We start from the raw sequence: 9580 nt of genomic DNA on the forward strand, positions 1-9580 counted from the left end.
ACATGTGCAGATCATGCAGGATTGTTGCATAGGTACATACATGGCAAGGGGGTTTGCTGCTTCCATCCCCCCATCACCTATATCTGGCTTTTCTCCCCATGTTATCTCTCCCCACCCTCCACTGTCCCTCCCGTAGCACCCCCAACAGACCCCAATGTGTAATGCTCCCCTCCCTGTGTCCATGTGTTCTTATAATTCAACATTCGCCTGTGAGTGAGAACATTCAGTGTTTGATTTTCTGTTCTTGTGTCAGTTTGCTGAGAATGATGGTTTCCAGATTCATCCATGTCCCTACAAAGGACACAAACTCGTCATTTTTTATGGCTGCATAGTATTCCATAGTATATATGTGCCACATTTTCTTTGTCCAGTCTATCATTGATGGTCATTTGGTTTGGTTCCAGGCCTTTACTATTGTATACAGTGCCTCAGTGAACACATGTGTGCATGTGTCTTTATAATAGAATGATTTATAATCCTTTGGGTATATACCCAGTAATGGGATTGCTGGGTCAAATGGAATTTCTATTTCTAGATTCTTGGGAAATCGCCACTCTGTCTTCCACAATGGTTGAACTAATTTACACTTCCACCAACAGTGTAAGTGTTCCTATTTCTCCACATCCTCTCCAGCGTCTGTTGTCTCCAGATTTTCTCTATAATGAATGGATCATCCAGACAGAAAGTCAATGAGAAAATATCAGGACTAAACAACATTATAGGCAAAATGGACTTAGCAGACAAATCCAGAACATTGCAACTAATTACAGGAAAATAATCTTAAAAGTATTCTAAAAATTCTTAAATTTTTAAGATTTGTTTTGTGACCTAGCATGTGACGTATCCTGGAGAAAGGATGTTTTGTGGGATTTAAGAAAAATGATCATTTTCCTGTCCAGAAACCAGTAGACAGGCCTCAAACCTTAACTCAAAAAGGAAAGCAAGCATATCCTGGATACAACAAAAAGAGATTCAAGATTTGCTATATCAGAGCCAAAAGAGTCACTAGAAAGAGCTACACCAGTTTTCCAAATGCAAAATGGCAACTATGAAAATCTACTATAGGAAGAGAAGGATACTTACAAAATACAACCAGAACATGTCTGGAAGAAAATATCACCTAAAAAATAGAATGAAATCTCTCTTCAAGGTCAAGCCATTGACCTAGGAAAATATTAAAATCAATTCCATACAGTGAGACTCCCAAAATTGAGATGAAATCATCAATAGAATTGGATGAAAAGGGAGAGTTCAGAGTTGAGGAAATAAATTGAGAACTAAACCAGCACAATTCTAGAACAATTTCTTTAGGCATTTTTATAGTTTTTCTCCAGAGCTTATCCCCGCTGGCCGAGGTTGGGCAGATCGGGTCTCGGGCAGGTGACAGTGCAGATATGGAGGCTTGGGTGAGCTTCTCCTCATCCTGCTGCCCTGGCCTGGAGCCTGGGTGGTGAAAGAGAGGTGAGAGAGCCCAAGAAATGAGGATGTGTCTCCATCTATTCTCCTGATCAGAGAACCGTGTCCCTTCACTGTGGCTTCTCCAGACCTGCGCTACCCATCACCCCCCATTTTCTACAGCTCCTTTGACCACCCCTCCGTGATATCTCTTCTCAAATAGCAGCATCTTTCCCTTAGCTTCTGATGCCCTGCCCTCTGGCTGCCATACCTTTCTCTATTTTTCTCCCTGAAGATTTTGCTGTGAGCTAAGTTTTCTGCACTCACGGTCTTTCCTTTCTTACCACTCTCTCACTCCTCAACCCACTGCAACCTGGCTTCAGCCTTCACCACTTCATTCAACTGCAAAATTGTCATGGCCACCTCTTCAACTACCACACAGTCACCAACTGCAATGTCTTCACTCTCGCCTTACTTGCTCTTTCTGCAGGGTTGGATGCTGTTGCTCGTTCCCATCTTACAATGCTCCCCATTTTGCTTTTTGAGTTTGTTTTTTCTTAATCCTCCTCCTGCCTGTCTAATGGCTTTTTCCGCCTTTTACTGAATACATTTTGTGTGGTCATCCTCTTAGATGTGCCTAAAATCTGCCTTGAGTCCCTTCTCATTCATTCTCTTTGTCCCGCTTGGCTGACATTCAGGAAGGCTTCACTGGATACAGTGTGGTGATGTGCTGCCCAAGGACTGACTTGCAACTCTGTGCAGGAACTTGGGTCTGTGAGCCTCCAAAATGAATCTCAGGCTGGCTATTCCCAGAGGACATTGCAGCCAGGGGAATATGCCATTAGGATTTGTTAGTACCCCAAGAAAATAATCTTTGTTAAGAATGAAATAACTGAATTAGATGTCTGTTTCAGTATGATGCCATCCGGTACGAAGTTACACAATGAGCTTTTCAGCATCTAGAGGTATGAGAAATAAATGCACACCTCATTTTGAGAGAGCCTGACTCTGAGAAGCCTGTCTGCAGTCACAGTAAAAATAAGGTATCAGCAGCCCTACTGAGGTGATGCTGGCGTCATTCTCCACAGGAAACACCATACAAGTCTGCAGCAAGTGATTATGAGTGTGGCAGTCCCAGAACAATATCAGGAGTAGAAACTGAGCCAAGGGCCTGTTAGAGGCAGAGTGTAGCTAGGGAAATTGTGTGGTGCACATTTGAGGGTAGCAAATTATTTCTATGAGGCTCATATTGTTCACAAGGAAGAACTTTTAACACCTTCCCCCCCACCTCCATACAAACACTACATGCACACTCGCTAGGTCCAAAGATTATGATGAGGAGAAAACAGAGACATATCTGCAACGTCTGGGTTAGGGCTGAGCCAGCAGGAAACATTAATCAGGGCATCAGGAAACCAGAGTTCTATTCTAAGCACAGTTTGTAACGTCTTTGTGGCCTTGAGCAAGTCACTTCCCTATTCTAAACCTTGTTTTATTTCCTTTGCAAATGAGGAAGTTGAACTGCGTGATGTCTAACATTCCTCCCAGTTCTTCATCTCATGAGACAATCAACATTCGCTATTGTGATTAGAAAAGTTGCATTTATCCACTTTAGCCGCTAGAGGGGACATGTGATTGTGACATGCATGGCTGAGGATTTCCTGTATTTATTTATTTTTTATTTGGCCGCTAGAGGTCACGCCTGCCCTGCACTTAAAGCTGACCACTTTTAAGGAAAGACAAAGGAATTCTTGGATTTCTTCATTTTCCTCATCACCTATGCTTATCAGAGAATTCCAGGGGCAAGCCACCCTTTCCAATTCATCACTAATTTATAAACAAAATTCTAAGGAGTAAGGCGTGCTTCTTACTTCCTATAACATATTTAGGAATGAATGCTCAACATAAAAGTAATTTCTTTAAAACTGCATTGAGTAACTATGACTGCAAAATTTTGGCTCATGCTTTTCATATGATATTCATCTGCAAGTTATTAGAAATCTACATATTCTGTTCATCTCAGCGTTATTTATAACAGAAAAATTAGACACTAGCCAAAAATCTAAAAACAGGGAACAGTATGGAAAAAACAAATGGTTCTTTTAATCATCATCACTAAAAGTAGTCATAACTTAAAATAATGACATAAGACATGTTTATATGTTGTTGAGCAAAACATCAAGATAAATTTAAAATTATATTTCTAGCTTAACTATATTCATTTAAAAAGAGAAAAGACATTTTAGAGAGTTTACCTTGTTGTTGGATTATCAGACGTTATTTTTCTCTTTTTAACGCCATATACTTTTCAAATTTTCCACTGTGGACTGGTATTACTTCTGTATTTAAAAAAGACAAATATAAGGAAAAAGAAACCTGTCACGCACTTTCTAGTGGATTTTACTGATCAGCAAACTGAGCCAGAAATGCAGCTCCTCGCATTTCTTGCATTCACCCTTAAAACCCTAATGAAGGACTCCCTCCTTCCTCATCTAACCTATTATGTGCATATTGAGCTCTATGATATCATTCCTGATATGAAACCAAAGTCAGTCTTCTAAGTCCATCCATTTGTTCAGTTCTGCCTTCTGACAGCGTCCATGCCAGACTTCACAGTTCTCCAAATCGCCTTTGTCCTACATGGGCTTTCTATTCTTCAAACTAAAGAGCCACCAGTGATTCCACTTGTTCATTCAGTTCACATTTAGGGGCCACATCTTGTGCTAGGTCCTGAGGTTTTTCAATGAGCAGAGCTCAAAGTCTGTTGAAAAGACAATCACGTAGAGCAGGCATTTTACTATGCCATGTTGTGTGCACTGATGGTGGTACACAGGGGCCCCGAGCACCAGTGAGAAGGGCTTTTCACTTCACTGGAGAGGCCAGCAGCAAGGGTCCTCTGAGGAAACACCTGCTAAACAGAGCTGAAAAGAGTGAGACAGGAACGCAGTAAGAGGTAGCGTTCTGTGGAGGAAGTCTCCAGGGAGGTGGGACAGGGATGCACCTGGAGAGAATGCCCTTCCCATCCCCACTCTTCATGAAGTCTCTACTCTATCAGGGTCTCTCTGCCCTGTGAGCTGCTTGAGGCCAAAGACCATCTTATAGACATGTTTATTTCCTCCCTCCATCTTCCTTAAGTACCTAGCCCAGTGCCTGGAACATAAGAAGCCATAATGACTGTTGTTAGCTGAGTGGTGAGTGCTGAGTAGAGCAGAAATGTCATCTGCCTTAGTTTAAATATGGGTCATCAGTTTTCTTTCTTAACATAGAAGTCAAGACTCAGTGATCTCTTAGAGCTTCAAGGTATCATTAAAGACACAATCATCCTCATTTACTAGAACTTTGTTTTCACCCGTTATATTTTGACTGCTGTCCATTGTCCCATGACACAATTCTCCATCTTTCTTTATTTTCTTTTCTTTCAATTAACTGATTTATCTTCACGTGGGAAAGGGACATATAAAATTCACAAGTAAGACCTCCCAGATCCTCAGGTTTTTTCTCTGGCATTAGCCAGTTTCTAGTTTCATGAGCATCTGCTATGGTTTCAATGCATCCCTTCCAGAATTGAAATAGTACAAATGTGATAGTATTAAGAGGTGGGGCCTTTAGAGGTGATTGGGCTATGAGGGCTCTGCCTTCAAGAGTAGGATTAGATGTGCTTAGAAAAAGGCATGATGGAGGAAATTAGACTCCTTTCACCCTTCAGTCTCCTGCCATGTGAGAACACACTGCTAGATGCAGCCTTCAAGGCACCATCTTGGAAACAGAGGCCAGACACTCACCAGACAATGAGCCCACTGCCTCCTGGATTTTGGACTTCCCAGCCTCCAAAATTGTGAAAAAGTAAATTTCTGCTCTTTATAAATTACTCAGTCTGTGGTGTTCTCTTATAGCAGCACAAAATAGACTAAGACCATAGGAAATCAATTTTTATTCAGCACATCAACAAAATTATTTACAAATGGAACTTTCCCCCAAGAAGTGGGTGACACTAAGGAGAGGTGCCTATAAGCATGAGACAATGACCAAGTGGCATGAGCAACAAACTACAATGAATCAGCACACGTTACTACTACCACCAAAGATAAAAGTTACATGATTTTAGTAATACATGAAAACAAAATAATTTCTTACTATGAATTTCTCATTGTATTTTTTTCTTAACCTTTGCTCCGTTTCGTCAGGAATCTGGCTCTGGCTCACACCTGAAGGACGGACGAGGACTTTTGTTTCCAAAAGCATAGACTGAGGGGAGAACTTGCAGAGTCTGCAGAAAAGAAAAAAGACATTTGTCAACAAAGAGTGTTTATTTATCTTTTTCAACTGGAGGAGAAGGGCAGGGATGAGGAGAGGAGATGCCTTTGGTACTGGAAAGGAACAACATTGTAGAGTTTCCTATGCTGGTGCTAACAAAATTATAAAGGCCAACAAGAAATGACTGACAGCAATAAAACAAGGAAAGGGGCATAGAATACAAGAAAGAAACTGGTGACTCAAAGAGAGAAAGGAAAAGAACATTCTGGAGCAAAAGAGAGAGGGATAGCTGTTAGCTCCTAACTTCCAGTTCCATCCCCTAGCCCCACCCTCTGCATCCACCTCTAAATCCTGAGAATTTTTACTAACACACCCAAAAGCGTAGTGAAGCAAATTGACACTGAAGGGTGTCCTCATACGTTCCTCCCCTTGCTGGTGACTGGTGGAAACAGATGCTGGGGAGAAACAAGAAACAAGGTGGAGGCACATCGTGGTGCACTTCCTGTCAGAGAAGTCAACAATACGCATGTAATGAGGAAAGCAAACCAATGCCCAGGGGCCCTCATGGTACCGAAACCCAGAAGAGTGATCTGCGTCCAAGCATTCCAACCAATGCTCAGAGCCCCTCAGCTGCCCTTTCTCTCTACTGCCTCCCCATTTCCTTGGGCTACGAGGAAAAGTGGAGATGTTAATGTGCTCTGATCAAAGACCACCAGGAACACACCTGCAGTTGAAGAAGTGAGTTATTACTGGTTGAGTGAGGGAGAATACACACTACAGAAAACTGTGGGGTGTCTCACTAAGAGGGTGTCAGAACAGACATAGAGGATTTGGGGATTGTGTTAGGCAATAATCTGGGAGAGGGGTTTGAGGAAATGGGGCTTTGTTCTGAATTGGATATTGTCAGGAAGTGGGGGTAACTCTAGCATTCTGGGGTATCTTAATAAATCTTATGGAGAAAGATGTAAACCTGTATTAAAGCCTTAATGGGTTAAAGCTGTACTTGGTAGAGAACACTGAAGTTGTAGTTGGTGAAGAAACAGCAGTTATTCATCTTAGCTAAGAGAGGGAGACATCGATCGTTTGTGTGATATGAATAATGTTCATGCTTTGTTCAGCTCAGACATGATTATGAAAGTGTCTTATTTGTGTCTTGATAAGTATGGCCACAAAGTGATATGGTCTGAAGCAGATATTCTATGAAATTGTTTATGCTCATAAGAGAACATCAACACCCTACTGTGGGTCCCGGGCAACTCACAGCATCACCAAGGCCCAGCAGATAAGACCAGGTCAACTCCTGGCCACCAGTGACACCTCTTCTCTTTCTCAGAGGAGCACAAAATACCCATTGCTCATTCTGTAGCTCAACAGGAAAACTCGTTCTCAGGTGAGCTGGAAAGAAATCTAATAATGACACAATTTTAAAAGACTGGTAAATTCAACTACATCAAAGACAAATAAAAGCATTTTTTTTTAAAGCCCACAGCACCCGGTATTCCCAGTCAGTCTCCTGTCCAAGTACTAACCAGGCCCAACCCTGCTTAGCTTCTGAGATCAGATAAGATCAGGCACATTCAGGGTGGTATGGCCGTAGACCAAAATTTTTGCATGGCAAAAAAAAGACTACACCACAGACAAAAAACAAATGAAGGAGTGGGAAAATAGGTTTGCAACTTATATCAAGGACAAAGAGCTACTATCTCTAATATACAACTAGTTCTTACAAATTTAGGGGGGAATAGACCAACAATCTGTTGAAAAAATTTAAAATATATGCGTAGAGATTCCATAGGAAAATAATTGGAAGTCAATCTTAAACATGGGAAAAATTACTTAACATGGCTCATAAGAAGATAAGTGCAAATTAAAACTATACCAAGATGCCACTTCTCAGCTATTAAAATTCAATAATTTATTCAGATGGTGAGCCTGTTTGATAACAGGAATTCTTACACATCCCCAGAAGGAATACAAAATGCTGCAACTCTTATGGAAGGGAAATTTGGTAACATCTTAAAACATGGCATAATTGCATGTGCATGTACTTTTTATTCTCTCTCTCTCTCTATGTCTCTGTCTTTATCTCTATTTGTGTGTGTCTATCTCTCTCTCTGTCTTTTTCCATTCCTCCTCCTTTCTCTGCAGTGAGCAGTGAGCTCAGAGGTCTCATAGAGACAATTTGTTTTTCTTTTTGTTTTTTTATTTCTTTTTGTTTGTTTGGTTTTTGGTTTTGGGTTTTTTTTTTTTAAGACAGAGTCTCAGTCTGTCATACAGGCTGGAGTCCAATGGCACGACCTTGGCTCACTACAACATCTGCCTCCCTGATTCAAACGATTTTCTTGCCTCAGCCTCTCAAGTAGCGGGGATTACAGGCTCCTGCCACCACACCCAGATAATTTTTGTATTTTTAGTGGAGATGGGGTTTCCCCATGTTGCCCAGACTGGCCTCAAACTCCTGACTTCAGGTGATTTGCCCACCTTGGCCTCCCAAAGTGCTGGGATTTATAGGTATGAGCCACCGTGCCTGGCCTGAGTCAACTTGTTTTAATCGTTTTTATTTTTTATGTTTGTGTTGATCTATTTTTGGCTAATAAGAGCTCCTATTTTCTTTTGACTCAAGCGATTACTCTTTGTTAACATCCTAGCTTTCTGGCATGAAACATATTCCAGGGTCTTCTTATATATTTCCCGGGCTAGACCCAGAATCAGCCATTCTTTCAAGGAACGTTGATTCCTTATCCTTTAAGGAATTCCATTTCCTTTCACTGGAGACCAGTATTAAGAGGACTACATGCCAGTTACAGGCAACTCATTGCCATTAGATTGTTATTACTTCTGAGCCTTACAGCAAGAAAAGGAAACAATATATTGGATAGCAATAAAAGCAACAAGTATACCAAATGCTTAGTATAAACATTGGCATTTTAAAGGAAAAACTAAGCATTTATCCAAACTTTTCTGTATGAACTGTGAAGAACAAAATAGTTCTATATAATGAAGAAAACTGCTGTGATAAAAATGAACTTAAAAAGTCACCATTTTCAGAGAGTAATAAAAAAATGTTCGGGCAACAATATTCATGCATTGAATTATCTATGACCACCTATATGCAATTAATGCTAGCAGTAATAAAATTGGAGTTAACAGACATTGGAAGACTCCGTTGTGAACAGGCATGAAGCAGACTTCACCTTCTGTAAAACGACCTTGCCACGGAAGTTACACATGGATTCATTAAGCCTGCAGAACTAACTTCCATTACAAGAAACATAGAAAATAAAGAGGTACATGACACCACAAGAAGCAAACGCACAGATCTAGGTGGTAGGACAACCAATCTGGTTAGGACAATTCAACAAATATCTGCAACAGGTTAGCGGCATCTGGCTAAGAAGGAAGAACGGCTAGTCTAGATGACAGACTCAAAGTCATGACAATCAGATTTTATGTGTTATCCTTTATTTGGATCCTGGGCTCACAAACCAACTGTAAAACAATAATGTTCACATAGTTGGGAAAATTCAATTATGATAAAGGTAATAAATGATACCAAGGAATTTATGTTAATTTTATTAGGGATGATAATCAGGGTCATGCTATGACTTTTGTGGCTTCTAGGAACTTTAGTCTATATGAGCTGCTTCTTCCATAAAAAAAAAAAATTATGATTCATTTTCGTTGTTTAATGTAATCCAATATGAACTTAATATTATAGATTAATATTATTATCTTTACTTTTTGCCTTTAAAAGAAATAAAAATTAAAACATTTTCCTGGGTCTGGTCCCTAAAAGTATTGGGGGTGTTAGACACTGGGCAGACTGTGTTCAATGGACAAGTCAGCCTGGGTGATAGGCCACAAAGAATTGGAGGAAATTCTTTACAATTATTTTACACCACAGAGTAAATTAATATGAATTTAACTCACA

The 9580-nt window shown here is 40.4% G+C and overlaps 1 non-coding gene across 1 annotated transcript; it reads right to left on the reverse strand.

Moving 5' to 3' along the window:
• Window positions 1–7129: 7129 nt before the first annotated feature.
• LOC119466723 lies at window positions 7130–7248 on the reverse strand. Its single transcript, XR_005195184.1, has one exon. It is a non-coding gene; the product is annotated as a 5S ribosomal RNA (ribosomal RNA).
• Between the last annotated feature and the right edge of the window lie 2332 nt (window positions 7249–9580).

This window comes from Cebus imitator, unplaced genomic scaffold (genome assembly GCF_001604975.1).
Source record: "Cebus imitator isolate Cc_AM_T3 unplaced genomic scaffold, Cebus_imitator-1.0 Scaffold222, whole genome shotgun sequence".
Lineage (NCBI taxonomy): Eukaryota > Metazoa > Chordata > Mammalia > Primates > Cebidae > Cebus > Cebus imitator.